Genomic DNA, 19394 nt, shown 5'->3' on the forward strand with positions numbered 1-19394 from the left:
AAGGAATTAGACCCCTCAAAATTGAAACAGGATCTCAAAGACGTATCTGCACTCTCATCTTCCTTTCAGCATTATTCGCAGTAGACAAAAGGTGGAAACAATCTGGTGCATCATCTGATGAACGGCTGAAGAAAATGTGATATATGGGCATATGGGGAATCTTATTCAGCCTTTAAAAAGGAAGGACATTCTGGCACAGGCTACAACATAAGTGAATCTTAAAAGCATTATGCTAAGTGAAATAAGCCAGTCACCAAAACAAGTATTATATAATTCCATTTGCACGAGGTATCTACAGTAGTCAAATGCACAGAAGCAGAAAGGAGAATGATGGAGCTGGGGAGTGGGGGCAGGAGGGAGAGGAGGGGAAAAGGGTGTAACTGTTGGTGGGTAAAGAATTTTAGCTGTGCAAGATGAGAGTTCTAGAAAGCTGTTGTAAAATAGTATGCATATAGTTGACAATACTGTACTGTACACTTAAAAATTTGTTGAGTGTAAAAAAATTGTTAAAAATTTGTTGCTTTTTTTGGAAAGATTTTATTTATTTGTCAGAGAGAGAGAGCACAAGCAGGCAAATTGGCAGGCAGAGGCAGAGAGAGAAGCAGGCTCCCCGCTGAGCAAGGAGCCCCATGCAGGACTCGGTCCCAGGACCCTGGGATCATGACCTGAGCTGAAGGCAGCGGCTTAACTGACTGAGCCACCCAGGTGCCCCCATAACTGAGATTACTTGGGTTTAGAGTCATTGTCCAAAGCTACTAGCAGTCATTTCTCATTCTCCTCACCACCACATCCAAGCCCCTGACGACTACTGATCTACTTTTTTTTTAATTGGCCTGGTCTGGACATTCATTCACTCTATAGCATGTATCAGTACTTCATTCCCTTGGGTGGCTGAATAATATTTCACTGTGAAGACAGCCCACATTTTGTTTATCCATCATTCATCAGGCAATGGACATCTGGTTTATTTCTAATTTTTGGCTATTATGAATAATAAGTTTTTATATAAGTTTCTGTGTGATCATTTTTCTCAGATAGAGACCTGAGTTTCGAAAGAACCAGAATTTGAGCACAGGTCACTTCATCCTGTAATACTACAACCTGAATTCTTGAGATGATTCTAATGACAGAGGAGGCAATGAGCTGTACAGGCCACAGCACGGAGCTGGGAATTGGGCACCCAGGATGCTGGGTGCTGGTCTGTCACCCACTAGCTGTGCGCAAAGCCCCTCTGGACATGCAGTGATGAGAGCAGAATCATCTAGGGGTCGTTTCCCACTCAGAAATACTTCTGTGGTGGCTGACATCCAACTGACATTTTTTTCAAAACCAGTAATTATGTTACCACTGGGATTTTTGACCAAACTCTCAAACTAACAGAGTAAAACCCCATGATATGAAAACTCAAACCCTGCTGGAATAAAGCCCGTGAGAAAGGCATATCTGTCTCCCTCCAGCCGGCCTGCTCGTTTCCCCTCGTGGATAATGAGGGCTCAACCAGTGCTATCCTTCAAGCTTGGAAAAGAGCCCGCCTCTATAGAGAGAGCAAGCCTGGGGCTCCACTGGGGACAGGGCACGCTCAGCGTTGTCATTTGCTAAATCTGCACATTCCTGAGGGCACCAAACACAGGGAGCGGCAGTCCAGGCCAGCTGGCTCTCTCTGGAGGGCATTTTACTGTCACTGCCCTTGGGCCAGATCTGCCACAGAGCACTTTCCCTTCAAAGCAGGTAGAGCCATGTTTCCAGGGGACATGGCCTGCAGGCTCTGAGGCAGGAAATCAGACGCAGGATTTCTTAACCGTCCTATCCTACCCTCTTTTGAAGGAATCCAGCCAAAATCACTCTTCATATGGGGTGGGAGATGCATGTAAATATTTACATATTAGGCAGCTTTATTTAAAAGAAACGAAGAGAAGGAATCAGCCCGCTTTAGATGGAATCCTATTCTGGCCTATACCAAACATTTTCCTTCATTTCTTTTTCACTGGTAGCTTCAGAATTTCGAGCACAGTCACTGGCTTCTTCAGAGTTTTTGCTTCTTATGAAAAAACAAAAGTAATTTCCATAAACCAGATAAATCAATTTCATGACTTGTTAAGCGACCCTTGAACTTTAAAAAGCACACCTTGCAAAAAATCCCCTACGTTAAACACAAAATCTATGCAGAGTGTACTCTGCCCCCTTCTGCAGGGCTCTTCCACTGGAGGTACTCAGCACATGTAATGCGAGTTTAATACAACCAAACAGGATTCTGTATCATGCCCAAGAGGAGCCCAAATCTTTGTCCGTGTTTAGAAGGCGGCTCCTGGAATGAGAGGCTAAGAGTCTGGCTCCCCGAGGTCAAGGGCCGGTGTGTTTCCCTGTATCCTTCTTGCTGCCCTTCCTTATCAATCCTTTTCACACTCATTTCATTTCTCTCTGACCTCTGCTGCCTCTTCCTTCTATATGACCTCATCTTTCTATTCTAGTCTCAAAGCCCCCACCATCAGTTTTCCCAAAGTCAACAACTAGAATCGATTCCATCTAAGGCTTTCCCTCCACTCCCTTCCCTCCTAATTCACCCCCTCCTTCAGCAGGGAAAGAAGGCCACATCCTTTCCAGGGCCTCTCGGTCCGTCCGAGGCCCCCTGGGTCTCAGGGAGGGATACGAAAGCCCAGAGCGAGGTCAAGAACGTGTCCTGCCTTGGTCATCTGCAACTTCACCCCACCTCCTTCAAGACATGCGAACCCAAAGTCTTCAAGCAGCATCACCTACTTAGCCTCAGGATTTTTTCGGCAATGCAAATGGGGCGGGATCTCAATATGTGTCTGTGCCTCCCGAGGTCCCGAAGTCCTACCATTTACAGAGCCCTGTCACAGGGAACATCTCGTTTAAATTCACGACAATCCAGAGTAGACCCAGTACCCAGGCCCCCTGTCCAAAGTCCAGGTTCCACTTAGCACAGAGCTGGGAATCCAGGGTCCCTGACACAACGTCCCCAGGGGCCTTCCCCCAAAGTAGAGGTGCCTCTGGTTGGATTTTGTGGCTCTTTCCTCCGCTGTGTATTGTATCCTATCCCACATGCCCTAATCCTTCCAGACAGAGGTCTGTTTTCAGTCTGCATTATCCTGCTAACTCCTGGAAGACAATGCCAGACAAAATTCAGAGACAGGGCAAGACACAGAGACCCAACGAGGAGGCACAGACAGAATAGAAAAATGTATTATGGTGGAGGCTGCTAGAAATCAATCTCCAGGTTTTGAAGGTTTCTAGAGGAGTGTTTGCTTCTTTTTAAACTATTAGACATCTTTTTGAGCTGCCCGTTTTCAAAGTAGCATCAGAGTACACTGAACTTAAGAACAAATTAAAAGGAAGCCCACATACCTACTCACACTGGGAATAAGGGGGATACAGGTCAACAGTTGTTTTCAACCTTTTACCTCAACACATGCGACAGGTGGCGTTCAGGGCCTGGCACGTTGTCTTGGATGTACCCAGAGTTTAACAGCCCCCACAATACTGAGGGAAGCCCTGAAATAATTAACCCCACTTTTCAAAATGATGGATCAGCAAAGGCAGGCCGTGGGCCACAGCAAACACAAGAAAGTCTGCATTTACACACAATCATGGAATTCCTCCTCTTTCTTTCACTGAAGAGCTCATCCTGGAACTCTCTTAAAAGTATATCATGGAGATTATGAACTTTTCTAAATTGTTTTAAAAAGTAAATCTTTCCGGGGCACCTGGGTGGCTCAGTGGGTTAAAGTCTCTGCCTTGGGCTCGGGTCATGATCCCAGGGTCCTGGGATCGAGCCCCCCATCGGGCTCTCTGCTCAGAGGGGAGCCTGCTTCTCTTCCTCTCTCTCTGCCTGCCTCTCTGCCTACTTGTGGTCTCTGTCTGTCAAATAAATAAATAAATAATATTAAAAAAAAATAAATGAAGGGGTGGGGGGTGGGAGGTTGGGGGCACCAGGTGATGGGTATTGTAGAGGGCACGGATTGCATGGAGCACTGGGTGTGGTGCAAAAATAATGAATACTGTTATGCTGAAAAAAATAAAAAAAAATTAAATAAAAAAAATAAAAAGTAAATCTTTCAAAAATAGCAACACCTTAAATATTATTAGAAATATTGCAAATTGCTTGCAATAAGCCTTATGAAAAGGGAGCACTAGATGGAATAATTATCTCACCAAAAAGAACTGGGGATGAAAATCATCATGTTGTTGTAGGAAAAATTCATATATTTTTTGAGAGTCTGAGTGAAGCTTTTTCAGAGAGGGACTATGTCTCATTCGTTAGGGCATTTTCCACATTGTGTGCAAATGTCTGACATCACCAGGCAGTTCAATGCATGTTTGATTGAGTAATTTTAAATAGTCTTTTCGGTTTCCCATAAAAGAAATCTCTATAGTGCCCTCCTCAGTTCAAAGAACCACTGCATTTCAGAGTTGGGCAGAAATTGGAGGTATTCTGCTCAATTAACCACACCAACAAACATCAAATACTTGCTATGTGCGGTCGGTATGCTAAGGGCTTTGTGTGCATTTCATCCTCACAACCCCGTTAGGTAATAATATCATTTTGTAGAAGAGGGAAAATAAGGCTCAGAGAAGTTAAGCTACTTGCCTAAAGTCACCCAGCCTAACAGGGGCAGATCTGTCTGATCCCAGAGCCCATGCTCCATTCCACCCACCACCCAAGAGGTCCAAAGAGATCCAGCGACCTGCTGGTGTTGGTGTCCTAATTCTCATTTCCGAACACTTCCCACCATTCTCCCTTTCACTATACAGGGCTCCTGGAGCCAGGAACTATCTAAGATGCAAAGGTGCTGTTCTCACCTGAAAAGAGGCGAGTTCTTCACAAAGCCCGCCACACATATCTGCCGCTGGGACATGAGGCTGAGGGAAAGACAAACTCGGAGACAGTTTTCCCCATGATTGCTCAAGAACAACAGCTCAGCAGCAATTTGGGTCAATTCTGAGAGTGGCTTTCATAACTCAGCCTGTCCTAGTTCCTGTCCCTTCTCGACTGCATCACCCTGAGCGATGAAGGGTTTTCCAACCTTGCAGCCCAACACACACCCTCAGGTGCCACCCTCTCTTCCAGTACTCGGCCTGTCTTGGTGTATTCTGCTGAATTCCCCAAACTTCATGCAACACCCCGCATCGTGCTCCCATGCCACCCTACCCGCTCTACTCTCCAGGGTCTGTTCCTGCTATTCTTTGCAGATCTCCTTCGCTTCTCTTCAGAAACCAGTCAGAGCGTAGATGTAAAGCTCTACCTTTTCCTGCAGATGATCCAAATCAAATTAGATGCATCTGGTGGTCGAATTAGCATTCCTGCTCATCTGCAGCTGAAGACCATCCCCACTTGTGGAGAACAACACCCTCTCAGATGGTCTCAGATGGTCCCAGAGTCGGCTCTGGCTTCTCTGTAGCTGCCAGATGCTGGGAGAGGACGGATGTGGAAGGGGTGTCCTGCTCAGGAAAGCATTATAGGCACCTAGCAGTCACCTCCTGCTGTTAGTTCCACCCAACTCTCACCGTCAGGCTGACTCCTACTCAAGCCTCATGATCACATCTGGACCCTCAGCAATGCTCCTGCCTTTGCAAAGGGCTGGACTTAGTCCTTTTATGCCTGTGCCTTTTTTGCGCCACACAACAATGCTGCATAATCTAGAGAAAGAATGTCTTCGTGCCAGTATCTGTGTGGTTCCATTGGCTGTCCCCCAGAGAAGGAATTCTCTGACTCTCCCAGGGCTGGACTCCTCCACCGCACCACTGGAGCCAGACGGGGGCTGTGTTTGCAAAGCCTCCCTGTGGTTCTTGTTTGGTTGGAGGTCTGCGATCTAGTTACCCTCCTTGCCATTCTGGGACATACGTCCGGGAAACAAAGCCAAAGTCAGGGACGGCCCTGCGTGCAGAATGCATCAGTGAAGGTTTGCTACGTGAGGGTTTAAAATATCTTTCCTATATAATTTTTCCCTTTAAAGGGGCATCCAAACTTTTGAAACCGAAAGGATCTGAAGGCAACAGAAAGCCTCCGGTGTGGTGAAAACCCTTGCAGCATGCACCCTCACCGTAGGTCACAGAAGCCCCCGCTACGTGGAGTGCCTGCGTGGTTACCACAGACGGTCCGCAGCCCGTCCTATTTAATCACAACCATGTGTGCTATTTAGTTCAGCTCTGTGACAGGAAATACCATTTGTAAAATACTGAACCGCAGCCCAACCTATCCGTGCCTTCAAATGCTATCTGCGCTGGTTCTAGCTCAGTGCCCTTGTGCCACGGCTCCCCTATGGATTTAACCTCCGCTTCTCCAGGACAAATTTGGGTCCCGGCTCTTTTGTTAACCTTCTTTTAATAATCTGCTCCATTTTCTCAATGTAGAGAGTTGTATAAATGGACACCAACCCAAACGGACTCGTCCCAGGAATGAACCCAAAGATTTGGGCCTGGGTGGGCCATGCTCATTTCCAAATGTTATGCCTCTCACCGTAACATGGTTATGGAGTTGGCACACCATGTTCATGTCCATGTTACAAATGCTATGGAAACCTGCTAAGCCGAGTCTCTGAGCCTCAGTTTCTTCATCTGTAAAATGGTAATATTTGCTTCATATATAAATTGCCACATAACGAGTACTCGGTGTATCTACTCTCTTTCTCTCCCTCCTTTGCTTTCCTTTGTCTCCCCATTCCAACCTTCCTTTCTCTAGTCAGGAAAAAGGAAAATGCTCAGACTCTGCAGTTTGCTTTAGCATAGGTAGACCTGCTACAAACCCTTTTCTAGAACTGGGTGTCCATTCCGTCTGGCACATGACTGTGCCTCCACCTACCCTGCTCTCCCACTAGAGGGTCAGGGAGGACACTGTATGGGGCTACAGGGCTGGGCTCAGCCTCTCATCTGCCACCTTAGCGAGTGGCGCTGAATTCTTGGGCTGTTCTCTTAGGGAAGAGTGAGCACCCAGCACATTCCATAGCCGAGTCTTGTCCAAGGTGTGAAGGAAGGAAACCACCTGAATGAGAGTTTTCCAGGTGCTGGACACAGAGCTGGGACTTGGTCTCAACCAGCCTTCTGCCTGGCCTAAATGGCTGCTCTCAGTCCTGATGACCTGCAGATGGTGCGACAAGGACCTCTTGAGCCACAGTTAAAAGACGCTCCTCCTTCATGGGCTCCTGTCCTTTAATCACAGCAAAAGCCCAACCCACAAAGGCAGGAGAGCACAGAGGTCTAGCTCATAGCCTCTCAGGTACAAGTCACCTGGCCTCTTAGCTCGCTTCCTCTGCTTATTGGCCCCGAGGTGTGTTACTTAACATCCTCAACGTCCTCATCTGTAAAGTGAAAATGAAGGACACCTACTTCCTAAGGTCCAAATAAGTTAATGCTAAGTTAGTAAGTAAAATGCTACTTCATAGGCACTCAAAAAGATGGTACCACAGTGCTTACAAGTGCGGGGTTCTTGACTCAGCACTGACCGTTGCTAGCAGCCCCCTGCCGAAAAGCAGGCCGTGTCAGGCCTGCAGGGGACACCGGCGAGGGCCCCAGGCTTCCTGTCTAACCCGGACAATCTCCCCTTGTCTGGCAAGAGAAAACCAAGGTGCTACACTGAGCTGTGAAACGAAACGTACTACTTAAGCAAGTCGGCACAGCACCTGGAGATGTTGAAAGTAATCAGGGAAAAGACTGCTCAAAAATGACGTGGTCCTTCTTTCCGTGGGGCTGACCACTGGACGGTGAAAACCTGGGACCACGTGTGTCACCTACACCCAAGACTGGGCCTGGCTCTGTCCATCTGGCTACCCACAGGGAATGACTTTACTCCCCAGGGGAACACTTGGCAGTGTCTGCAGACACACTCAGTTGTCACATGGGGTGGTAGGGGGTACTCCTGACACCCAGTGGGGGAGGGGGCGGGGGTGCTACTAAACACCCCTCCATGTACAGCAGAGCCCCAACAATGAAGAGTGATCTGGCCCCAAAGATCAGTAGCACCAGGGTTGAGAAACTCCGCTCCTTGTTGAGAAGGTCAGAGAGCGGAGTATGCCACAGAAGGCATCCCACCCTTCTGTGTGTGTCTACTTTGTAGACAATGAATTGGATGCTTAAGTTGGGCAACATGCCTGAGGTGGCACCAGAAAAAGGTTCTATCAGAATTGAACCCTGTTTGGGCCCCAAATCTTATGCTCTTTCCACTGCATCACACTGATACCAGGGCAGGAATCACAACAGGGGAGAAGTCTTCTTGACAGGACTTGGACATGATCTAGAAAACACAGGAAAAGGGGGGAGTCTGGCACTGAGAAACAAGGGGCCACCGGAGAAGCAGGAAGAAGGCAGGACCACACACATCAGTCCAGTCTGAGGGGCATCCAAGTGGAAATATCTAGCAAGGAGCTAGAAACACAAGACAGCACTTGGAGAGAGAACCAGGGGCTACCCATGAAAAGTTGGGTGTCTTCCTAGGCTAGGTGAGAGCCGAAGGCAGGAGAGAACAGGGGAGGCCAGAAGGCGTCCAAAGCTGAGGACTGGTCACTTTCTAGGAGGCATTAAAAAAAAAGGGAGAAAGTGAGACACATCCAAGAGGCCAAGGCAAAACCCGGAGGTACCGAAACCCCCAAGGCAGGAAAGAATGTCCTCCTGGGGCCTTGAAGAGCAACAGAGGGCAGGGACAGCCGAGATGAGAGGCCTCTGGGTTTAGTGACCAGGTCAGCAGTGGCGGGGTGGGTGCAATTTCAGCAGTGGGTGGGGGTGAGGCCAGGCTGACCGTATGGAAGCAAAGAGAACATGGATGCTGGGGCCCACAGGGAGAGGCTGGGCTCAGGGGTCCCTGTCTTGGCCACCCAGACCCCCAGCCCCCAGTTCCTGGGTTTCTGCAGCTGTGGGGTAGTGTTGTCTCCCAGGTGGACTGGTTCCTGTCAGCCCTAGTAACAGCCCCCCTCTTTGAACCCTATCTCCACTAAAGGGCCCTAGGACTTCCCACTCTCCAAAATATCCAGCCTGCCTCGGGCCAGGGGAAGGAGGCAGACAAGCCAGCCTTCGTGCAGGCGAGGGCCAGCAAACAAGGCCTGCTTTCAGGGCTGCCTTCTGGTATTTATATTCCTGTGGGCTCTCCAGTGGGAAGAGCAAGGCACTCAAGAGTAGGAGATGAGAAAGGGCATTATCTCCTGAGGGGCCCCCAGGGCTGGGCGGGGGTGCAGGGCGCTGTGGTGACTGCAAGGGGTGGCTCCCAGATTTTGATTCTGCATTCTCAAAGGGAACTATGAAAAAGATGTGGGATAAAGTCAGCAGAGGGGGACCTGACTCTGATCGCACATCTTAAACATGCAAATCTCCTCCTTCCCCTCTTCTCTGCAGGCCCAGGGGCCCTCCTGGAGATAAGCAGAAAGCCCTGGAAGTTTAAAGGACTTTAAAGAGAATCTCTCTTGGACTTAAATATTTAAAGGGGGAGGAGGGACCAATAGCGACTACTCTGCTATGAAAATTGGTCAAGTAATTTATCTTAATTACCATGTAATTACTTTTAGTGTTTTCAGAAGAAGCTGTAGCTAAATGGCCCAGAAAGGATATTTAATGCTTTAGAACGTGAGTCCCTCCCACACGTCCATCATGCCCCATGACTGGAATGGTCTGACATGTTAAGGACCATCACCTGCTGGGAGAGACCCAGGACCTTGATCCTTGGCTGCTGGGCTCTGGGGCCCTTCTGCCAAACATGTGGGCCCCAGCCCCCTGCACATTCACTCAACAAATAGTTACCTAGTCTTCTGAGGCCTGGGTCCTAGGTGAAACACCAGGCAGACAGCAGAAACCAGGAAGACCTGACTTGTGTGGTGGCGAAAGAAGGCTCTGGAAGTTAGATGGTGTGTGACTCCTAGCCCCACCACTGACCAGTGTGCGACAGGGGGTAGGTGGTGTGAATTCCCTGAGCTTCTGTTTCTTCGGGTGTGAATAAAGGAATAATATGAGTTAACTTTTAGTGTTTGCTTTGGGCTGACATGTGCCCTTCCCCAAATTCAGTCCTAATCCCCCATACTTCAGAATGTGACTGTAGTTAGAGGGAGGGCCTCTGAAGAGTTGATTCTGTGGAAATGAGGCTACCAGGGGAGGCCCTGAGACAGCCTGACCACTGTCCTCGAAAGAAGTCAGGACACAGAGAGACAGCAGAGAGGCAGACACAGAGAAAAGGCCACGTAAGGACACAGGAAAGGAGAAAGGACTCGGAAGCAACCAAACCTGCCAACACCTTGCTCTTGGATTTCCAGCCTCCAGACCTGCGACAAATACATTTCTGCTGCTTAACCCCCAGGGGCTGGGGTTTCCTGTCATGGCAGCTGGAGCAAACTAAGCCAGGCCTCTAGCGACACTAAATAAAGTCACGTCTGTAGGATGGCAGGTGCCTAAACAGAAGCCATTATCACTAGATTCCTGCTCCTAAGGTCCTTGTAATGGGATAGTAAAGACCAGAGGAAACAACAAATGAAAGACAAAAGTGCTCACCCTCCTGAGCTAAAGAGCCCTGGGGCTTTGGGAGAGGACAGCCCTGGCTCAGGGGCAGGGAGACTCCCTGGGGAGGGGACATCTGCTAGGACAGAGCCGCCCGGCAGCAGATGAGGCACGGGGGACCAAACCCGCTGCCCATGTTTCTGTGCATTCTGGTCAAGTACAGTTAACACCAGCTAAGGGACAGCCTCCTGCCTGGCCTCATCCACCCCACTGAGCAGACAGAAACCCAGTTAGGCACAGGTCTCCCCAAACTGGACCATAAGCCAGGGATGACGTCAGCAGAGACGTCATAAGCCAGAGGTGACATCAGTGGTGATCCGGGCTGTGTGCAAGCCTCAGATCAAACACATTTTGGTTTATTGATGGCCTGCCCTGGCCTGTTGCTGACCAGCAAGCTCACCTGGAAACGTCCACATCACTGCAAATACACAGGCAGGAACCACTGACTTATGCGGAACCAAAGCACGTTTGCTCAACCCTCACACTCCCAGGAATTCCACGAATGTACATGTGTATACATATGTAAAGGCCTAAGCAATTCTTTTTTTTTTTTTTTCAAGATTTTATTTATTTGAGAAAGAGAGAACACGACCAAGGGGGAGGGGCAGAGGGAGAAGCAGGCTCCCTGCTGAGCATAGAGCTGGACACCAGACTCATCCTAGGACTCTGGGATCATGACTTGAGCCAAATGCAAAGACTTAACTGACAGAGCCACAGGCGCCCTGGAGCAATTCTAAGATTTTAAAAATCACTTATGAGAGTCTTATTTATATAACAAGTACAGAAGGTCAACATTTACTTGGGCTCTTAGTCCCAAACGCAGACATCTCTCTCAAAAATAATATTTGTGTCTCTCGGTCTGCGGGGAGTGCGTGCAAAATATTTGTGAAATTTATTGCATTTCAGAGGCCACTAGATGCTTTCACAAAGAATTCTGCACTTACAGCAAGGTCTAATTAGAAACATGTAAGTAGATGGGAATGAACAGATCTGTCCACTGACATTCTCAATGAGGGGCGGTAGATTATATTTAAACTTAATTATATATTAAACTTATTATATTTAAACTTAGATCATGGGGCACCTGGCTGGCTCAGTGAGAAGAGCATGAGACTCTTGATCTCAGGGTCCTGAGTTCAAGCCCTATGTTGGGTGTAGAGATTACTTAATAAATAAACTTAAAAAAAAAAAAAACTTAACTACATCTACATATCAGCCTGGGTGCTTGAGCATGTAGCAGAATGGCCTCCTTCATCTCGACTCTGGGTCTCCATTAAAATGACCACCACAGTCAACCCACAGAACCAGGAGAGAGAACATGAAATTGCGATTCTAAGCCTCTACACTTTTTTGTGTGGTAAAACGTACATTCACATAAAAGCTACCCTTCTAACCACTTTAAAGAGTGCAGTTCTGTGGTATCAAGTACAGTCAACCTCATGGTTGTGCAAACATCATGACCATCCATCTCCAGAACATTCCATCTTCCCAGATTGAGAGTCTGTCCCCATTAAACATGACCTGTGCATGCCCCACCCCAGCCCCTGGCAGCCACCATTCGACCTTCTGTCTCTGTGAATCTGACTACTCTAAGGACCTCATGTAAGGGGAATTGTACAATATTTGTCCTGTTTATGACTGGTTTATTTTACTTCACACAATGTCTTCAAGGTTCATCCATGTTGAAATATATGCCAGAATTTCCTTCCTCCTTAGGCTGAAAACTGTATACCCCAGGCTGTGTATCCATGCATCCATCAATCATGGATCTGAAGTGGTGCTTCTACAGCAATACATACGTGGGTCAGTGGGCAAGCAGCCATGGCCCAGCAGAGCAAGCCTCTGAAGGCAGACGTCAGGAGCTGGAAAGTCGGAAACAAACACACAGCACAGGGCACTAAACTCCAGAGTAGGTGACCAGCCAGGAATCCAGGCTGCAATTCCCAGTAGCACTCACCACAGCAGGCTGGGTGTCTCCTGGGATCTCCATTCTAGGCTGGGCACGCCACCCCCCACCCCCGCCCCCAACTATGCCCTGGCACAGGCTGATAGGCCAATAAACATTTGGTGGATAAGTGAAAAATGTTCCTGACACTGAAGCCAGGTTCTGGGCCATATCAGAGTTTCTGACGGGCTCCCTGCAAGCCAAGAACTGGGCCAGAGAAAATGCAGAAAGGCTGCTTCTGGCTGGAACGGGAAGGGGGTTGGTAGCAGCAGCAGGATGATCTGACAGGGAAAATTCCACAGCCAGGGCCCGGCTTCCCGGGAAGTACAGGATCTCCATCAAAGCCCCACCCTGACCCAGGCAGCCCTGGACTTCCACCTGAGGGAGGGCGGGCCTTTGGGAAGGGCGTGTTGGGTATCAGGCTGAGCCAATAGGACGAGGTATCTCAGGGATCCACCCTGCTCAGCTCCTCAAGCTCTGTTCCCAGGGCCCAGGGCAGTAGAGCCTCCTGTGCCCATTGTAGGAGCAGGATGGGTTGGAGGGACTCAGATCTATACCCTAACAGGCTGTGGGGGACTGGGAGGGGAGCTGAGTCACAGATAGGAGCCCTGGAAGCTTTAGGACAGCAACCTTCCTTCACTACAGGAGAAGCCAGGCTGGCTGAACCAGGACCCTTTCCCTCTCACCCACAGACACTCTGCCAAGGAAGCCCAATGCTCCCTTCCTGATGGACTGCTCCACTGGAACACAGGTTAGGATGCACCAGAGCACAGACGTTAATTCCAAATCTAGGAAGATGACTTGTTTCTGGTTGACGTAAAGAGTGAATAACAACCATACCCATGCCCCCCGGGATTGAAACCAAATGGGCTCACATTATGGTTCGACTCTGCATTTAGGTTTACCAGCCTTTAAAGATAAAGCAAAACCCCGAGCATTAATTACAAAGGTGTTGTTCTCTATTTCTCTTCAAAGCTTACATCTTGAAGGTCAGAAACTGCTTACCATGGGGAAAACAGTTATAAGCACCCATAAAAGAGTTCAAGAAACATGGATTTTAAACTTGGCTCAGCTTCTAAGTAATTGTGGGGCTCTAAGCAAACTAATTAACCTCTTCAGGTCTCAGTTTCATAATGATAAATGAAGGGAAATACTTGGTACTCCCATGGTTTGGTTATGCGCTTCACAAGAATAACTTATGTGCAATGACAGAGCTATCGATACGCAGATATATAAATCCAAACTTATACAAAGGAAGTCCTCGTAAGAAGAACTAAACTATAAATATGTTAGGGATTTTCTCACGTTCAGTAGGTGCTTGCTGGTACGGGCTAAAGAAATGGCCAAATATCCCCAAGATTATAAGAAGACTCACATTTGGTGAGAGCAGGGCCTGTCGGCATGGCAGAATCCCCACTGATGTATCTACCAGATCTGAGAAGGCCGTCTCTCTCCGCAGCCCGCCTCACCCCTTTCTTACCAAACAACCCTCCCAGCCTGCACACTCCCTTCCCACCGGCCTTATATTCCAGTCTGCGGGATTTCCAGAGCCAGACTGATTGCCAGGGTCAGAGTCTGCCCCACTGCCCCTACCCCAGCCACATGGCCCAGTCATGGGCCAGCCGCCAAGCCCAGAACCCTAGTCCTGCAGCCTAGGTCTCCACTGCCTTTGACACCAGAAGGAAACAACTCATTCCCTTTTCCTGGTTTTCGTGGAGCAAGACAACAGGGAAAATTTGTGCACCAGGAGCCAGTGTCTGCCCAGGGCCTCCTTCCCCTACCTCAGGCCTGGACTCCACCCAAGACCCTCCCCTGCACAAGGAGGCTCACCAGAGCTCTTCCACCTCAAACGGCTTTGGGGAGCATCACATAAGGGGAAGGACTCAGAAGTGTCTTTGAAAACTATGAAGCACTCTGTAAATTCTTTTATTCTTTTTACTCTTGTTTGTTGACTTCGGTGTGGTCTCCGATTATGACTCTCTAGAGGCCTGGGATTGTACCCCGGGTAAACTCCTTTGGTACAATGACCTCACACAGAGCATAGCATGATGCTCTTTGGGACTCTAATGCCATGAGCAAATGCAGCAGGAGCTCCAGGACGAGAGGGGTGGGGGTGGGGGACCAGGTTCCTGCCCCTCTGGCCCTGCCAGGAAATTAAGCGCATCACTTAACCTCTCTGAGCATTTGTCTTCCTATGCACAATGGAACTGACAAGCCATCCGCATTCCTTTTCACCAGGATGCCAAGAAGGCAAAGAATCTGAAAAGAAAAAAAACACTGCACAAGTTGAAATGTTGTAGTATTCAGAGAGCATGGAGAGCTGAGAGGGGAGAGAGGGGAAAGGAACAGGAAGGGGAACCAGGAACAAAAAACAAAGCAAGAAGACATTTGGGGTGAGATGGGCAGCACTTGAGAAGGCCCGGATGGAAGGCCACAGGAATTCCCAGTACAGAAAGTAACCCCCAAGCCTAAGAGTCCGTGTCCGGATGAGAAGATCCATCACAGAGACATGTGAAGTCAACTCCGGCAGAGAAGAGTGGACAGAAGGAAGTGAGGTCTGTCTACCACCTGCAGTGGCACGAGACCTACCAGAAGCCGAGGCTCACTGCAGTTTGCTTCCACAGCTTAGCTCCGAGTGAAGAGAGAGATGAGCAATTCATACGCCCACTACCCTCAAAAACTGTGTAATGTCCCAGAGGCTCTGGTCAGGCCACATCCTGGCCCATGATGACCAATCCAGAGCGCTCCACTTTGAGGGGGACATTCAAAGATTGCAGAGTTCCCAGAGGCCAGTCACCGGGACAGTGGGGTGTGCTGAGACCACATAACAGCAGGATGGGCTATGAAATCTGAAAGTGTGTCCCCAAACAAGATTCGGAGAGGACATGAGAAGCAAGGGCTCTCTCAGAATCAAAAAATACTCTGAATGTCGTCTGGTCGAACCTTCACAAGTAAAGAATCTCTAACACAACATCTCTGCAGAGGAATTACCCAGCTGGCGTTGACCTCTTTCAGTAACGGAGACCACATCACTTTCTAAGTGAGTTCATCTCGTTATCATTTGCAATATTAAACTCTTCTCCCTCCTATTAACCCCAAATTAACCTCCTCCTAGCTTCCATCTTATGCTCTACAGGGACACAGGCTAAGTCTAAAGACTTTTTCTCGGACCCATCCTCAGACAACTGGAGACAGCTGGTCTTAATGACCTGCCCGAGCTCTTCCCACAGGCTTGTCTAAGAGGAGAATGCATTTTCAATACACCCCTGAAAGCATATGCTCGAGCCCCTTCAAGGCTTCATTCCTGGTGATCTCTGGCCAGCTTTGACCTCCGACTACCATGGAATATGACTGCTGCCCCTGCCTTGCTCAGAGCATCTCGTCCTGGCCATGACTCCCTAGCTATGGTTGCTTTTCAACAAGGTCTTGTCCTCCTCCTACCCAATTTGGGGAAACTCTGGTCTAAGAGGGTCTTGGCTCTGCCCCTCTGCCCACTGCTAAGGGCTTGTCATGAACATTCTCCACAATGAGACCAAAAAATGAGTCCCAAATTCATGCCACTTCATAGAGAGCAGTTGGTCATTTGACTTTAGGCCTTCTTAAGAAGACTGGATCTAGAATGTTCATAGGCATTAAATATTCGTTCTAGGGGCGCCTGGGTGGCGCAGTCATTAAGCATTTGCCTTCAGTTCAGGTCGTGGTCCCAGGGTCCTGGGATGGAGCCTTGGATCAGGCTTCCTGCTCAGCGGGAAGCCTGCTTTTCCCTCACCTTCTCCCCCTGCTTGTGTTCCCTCTCTTGCAGTTGTTCTCTGTCAAATAAATAAATAAAATCTTTAAATAAATAAATAAATAAACATTCTAACAACTCAGTTGACAGGGGAGGAAACAGAGGGCCAAAGGGGTAAAAGGATTCACTCAGGTAACACAGCCAGGAAGAGAAGCTCTAATCTTTGATTGTTCAGTCCCACATTCCTTCCACTGCAGTCAAGAGGAAGTGAAGTTCTCTTGTGGCTCTCTTCTCAGTACATTTTGGGGTAAATTGAATGAATGCGTGTATGTGCATTCATTCTTTCTTCGACTCAACAGACATTCACTAAGCACCTACTATGTGCCTTGCAAATGCTCTCAGTGAGATTTGGATTAAGCTTCTCTTAGGAACCGACCTCTCAATGTGTGTGAACACTCAGTGTGTGTATGGATTAATTAATCCCTTCATGCTCCTCCACAGTGAGCATCCCTAACACCGTGCACCACATTGGTACAAGTGAAAACAGCCACAGTCCCTTACCCCAGCACAGACAATTCCCACATCTTGCTAATGGAGGGTACTATGGGGACCCACAGCCTGATGCTTATTTAAGACAGGGGAGAGTGATGGTAGTAAGTGCGAGTAATGGTATTCGTACGTCCACATGGCGAGGGAATGAACCACCAGCCCTGGTAGCTTGAAAAGCCTTCAGGAAGAGGGGCTTCTCAGTTGAATCCTGAAGGCTGATAAGAATTAATCAGGCGGAACAGACCGGAGAGAGGTGAGTGAGTGTGTGCTCAAAAACAGAGGAGCAGAGAGAGCCTGATCCTGCAGGTGGCCAGGCCGGGCTGGAGGCAGGACTTACCACGGAAGTCTCCGTGAGAGAGGCAGACAGGTGAGGAAGCCACATGCCTGCTGTATATGCTAAGGGGGTTGATTTTATCCTACAGGCAATAGGATTCCGTGAAAGACTTTAGAGGAAGGAAAAAGGTTTAGATCAGAATTTTAGAAAGAAAGCTCTGACCATGGAGGACAGACTGGAAGGCTGGGAGATCCGAGGCAAGGAACCAGACAGGAGGTGATAGTCAGAATGCAGGAAAGAAACCAGGGTTGAACGTGATGGATCCTGCCTGCACACACTTAGTTTTAAAGTCCAAAATATGAGAGGAGAGAAGAGATTGCCTTTCATGTCCGTCTCTCATGGCACAAGGGCCAGTTGCCCAAAGCTTTGCAGAATGACATCATCGTCACCATTCTCCACTGCAGCCTGGCGGAAAAGTGATGTGAGCTGTAGCTCCGTGACCAGGCTTGATGTGCAGGTGCCTCAAACAGTAAGTGGTGGCTGCCGGCATGCCCCACGTACATCAGCAGGGGGTGGGGGCTCAGAAGCACACATGAGTCAAGTCCAAGCAAGCAACAGGTCAGAAAGAGAACAAGCAGAAAAGCTCTAAGAGGGATGGTATTAAAAACAACAACAACAACAATACAGGGGCACCTCCCGGCTCAGTCAGTTAAGGGTCTGACTTCAGCTCAGGTCATGATCCCAGGGTCCTGAGATTGACCCCTGCATCGGGCTCCCTGCTGGGGCGGGGGGGGGGGGGGGGGGCGGAGCCTGTTTCTCCCTCTCCCTCTGCAGCTCCCTGTGCTCATGCGCACGCTCATGCTCGCTCTCTCTCTCGCTCTCTCTCTCTGTCAAATAAAGAAAATCTTTTAAAAAAAGAAAAAAAAAAACACACAACAAAAAAACCCAAACAGGTCTTCACAAGAATGGAAGGCAAAGAGGTCAGACAAGCTAGGAAGCCCGTAAAGGAGCCGGCACCTGTCTCAGGCTGTGAGATTCTCCAGGAGGCTGAGAGCCCTTGGGGTAGCCCCTAAAGTGCTCTCTCCTGGGACTCTGGGAAGGCGCCCCCGCTGGCCAGACCGGCAACACGCAGGCCACACCGGTGCTGTGTACCGCAGGGCGACTCTCCCGAGGCTGGCTGAAGCCCACATGTGTCTGCCGATGGGCACGTGTGAGCAGTTTCAGAGAACATCTGGCAGGAGAAGGGGCTGTGTGGGTGGAAGCAGGCAGATCCTGACAAGCTGGGGCTGTTTAAAACCGGGTAAACCCCATCACGTGCGCTACAGAGCCATTGCCGCTGGGAGTTTAGAGTCAAAAGAATGATAAAGAGGATGAGATTGGAAGCCTAAAATAACAAGTTCTTTCCTTATGGGAGGAAAAACGCTCATCTAGGCAAGTCTGAGCCTTCTTGGAACTGGAGGATTCTGACATTATTGCCCAGTTCCCAGGAACGCCTGAACCCCTATTTTGTTGTTGTTGTTGTTGTTCCTGAAGATAATTTTCTGGAAATCAGGAGCACCTGGGAAGTAGCCCCTGTGCTACTTACAATGACCATGACCAGGCACCTTCCACTGAAGGAACCCACAGCCACCAGGGGTATGTTCACTGAAATTTATGAGGCTTTGCTTCAGGCCACAAACAAGCAATGGGCCTGGAGCTGCACAAGGGGTTTTCAGCTGGAAAGATGTGAGACTGAAAACATTTCTCTGTGTTGGTATTAATGGGAAACCGAGGCCAAGAAAAGCAAGGTTTGTAGCATCAATTACCATCTTCTAGCGCCTCCAAATTGGCCCTGAATATGAGTCACCTTGAGCTAGGGAAAAACACTCTCCAAAGGATGCACAGAGGCCAGTGTGACAGTTCTGTCTGAGTTTCTGGGACATGCTGTTTTAAATTAGATGCTCAATGTTGCTTCCATGAAACTCTTGGCTTAGGTCTGCAATGGAAAAGTTATTTTTGTGCTCCAAACAGTTCTATGGAAGCACATCCCCATAATTCCAGTTATGTTTTGTTTTCATGATGCTCTTTTCCTGTACTTAAGAACAGTCATTGCTATCATTATTATTCCTGATAAGACACTTGCAGAAAAGCTCTGGGCCAAGTACAGACTCCACAGGGCCCAGATAAATGCCGCTATAAAATAGACAGATTTTAGGTCTTGTGAAACTCTGAAGGGTATTTCTGTTCTTCTGCCACTGTGGCTGCCTCTTCCTCATCAATTCCCCCACCCCCAATGACACTTTAATTGCTCAGGAACTTCATGATCCGTCCTGGGAAAACATAGTCCCAGAAGGCATTTTGTTATTCACTTCTTATATACTCTCTCTGGGGTTTCTGCGTTTAAAACGTTATCTTCTGGACACCTGGGTGGCTCA

The 19394-nt window shown here is 48.7% G+C and overlaps 1 protein-coding gene across 3 annotated transcripts in view; it reads right to left on the reverse strand.

The window, feature by feature from the left end:
* Positions 1-19394, reverse strand: part of STON1 (stonin 1) — a 42331-nt gene that overhangs the window by 14293 nt on the left and 8644 nt on the right. The window contains exons 1-2 of one of the 3 annotated variants that reach the window (XM_047744475.1): positions 18258-18262; positions 14829-14838 (exon numbers count right to left, since the gene is read on the reverse strand). The exons of the other annotated variants lie outside the window; for them this stretch is intronic. The gene's annotated coding sequence lies outside the window, so the exon portion shown is untranslated. Of the gene's footprint in view, positions 1-14828; positions 14839-18257; positions 18263-19394 lie in introns of those variants that run through there. 3 annotated transcript variants of the gene reach the window in all.

The sequence above is a fragment of the Lutra lutra genome, chromosome 9, assembly GCF_902655055.1.
Source record: "Lutra lutra chromosome 9, mLutLut1.2, whole genome shotgun sequence".
Taxonomy (NCBI): Eukaryota; Metazoa; Chordata; class Mammalia; order Carnivora; family Mustelidae; genus Lutra; species Lutra lutra.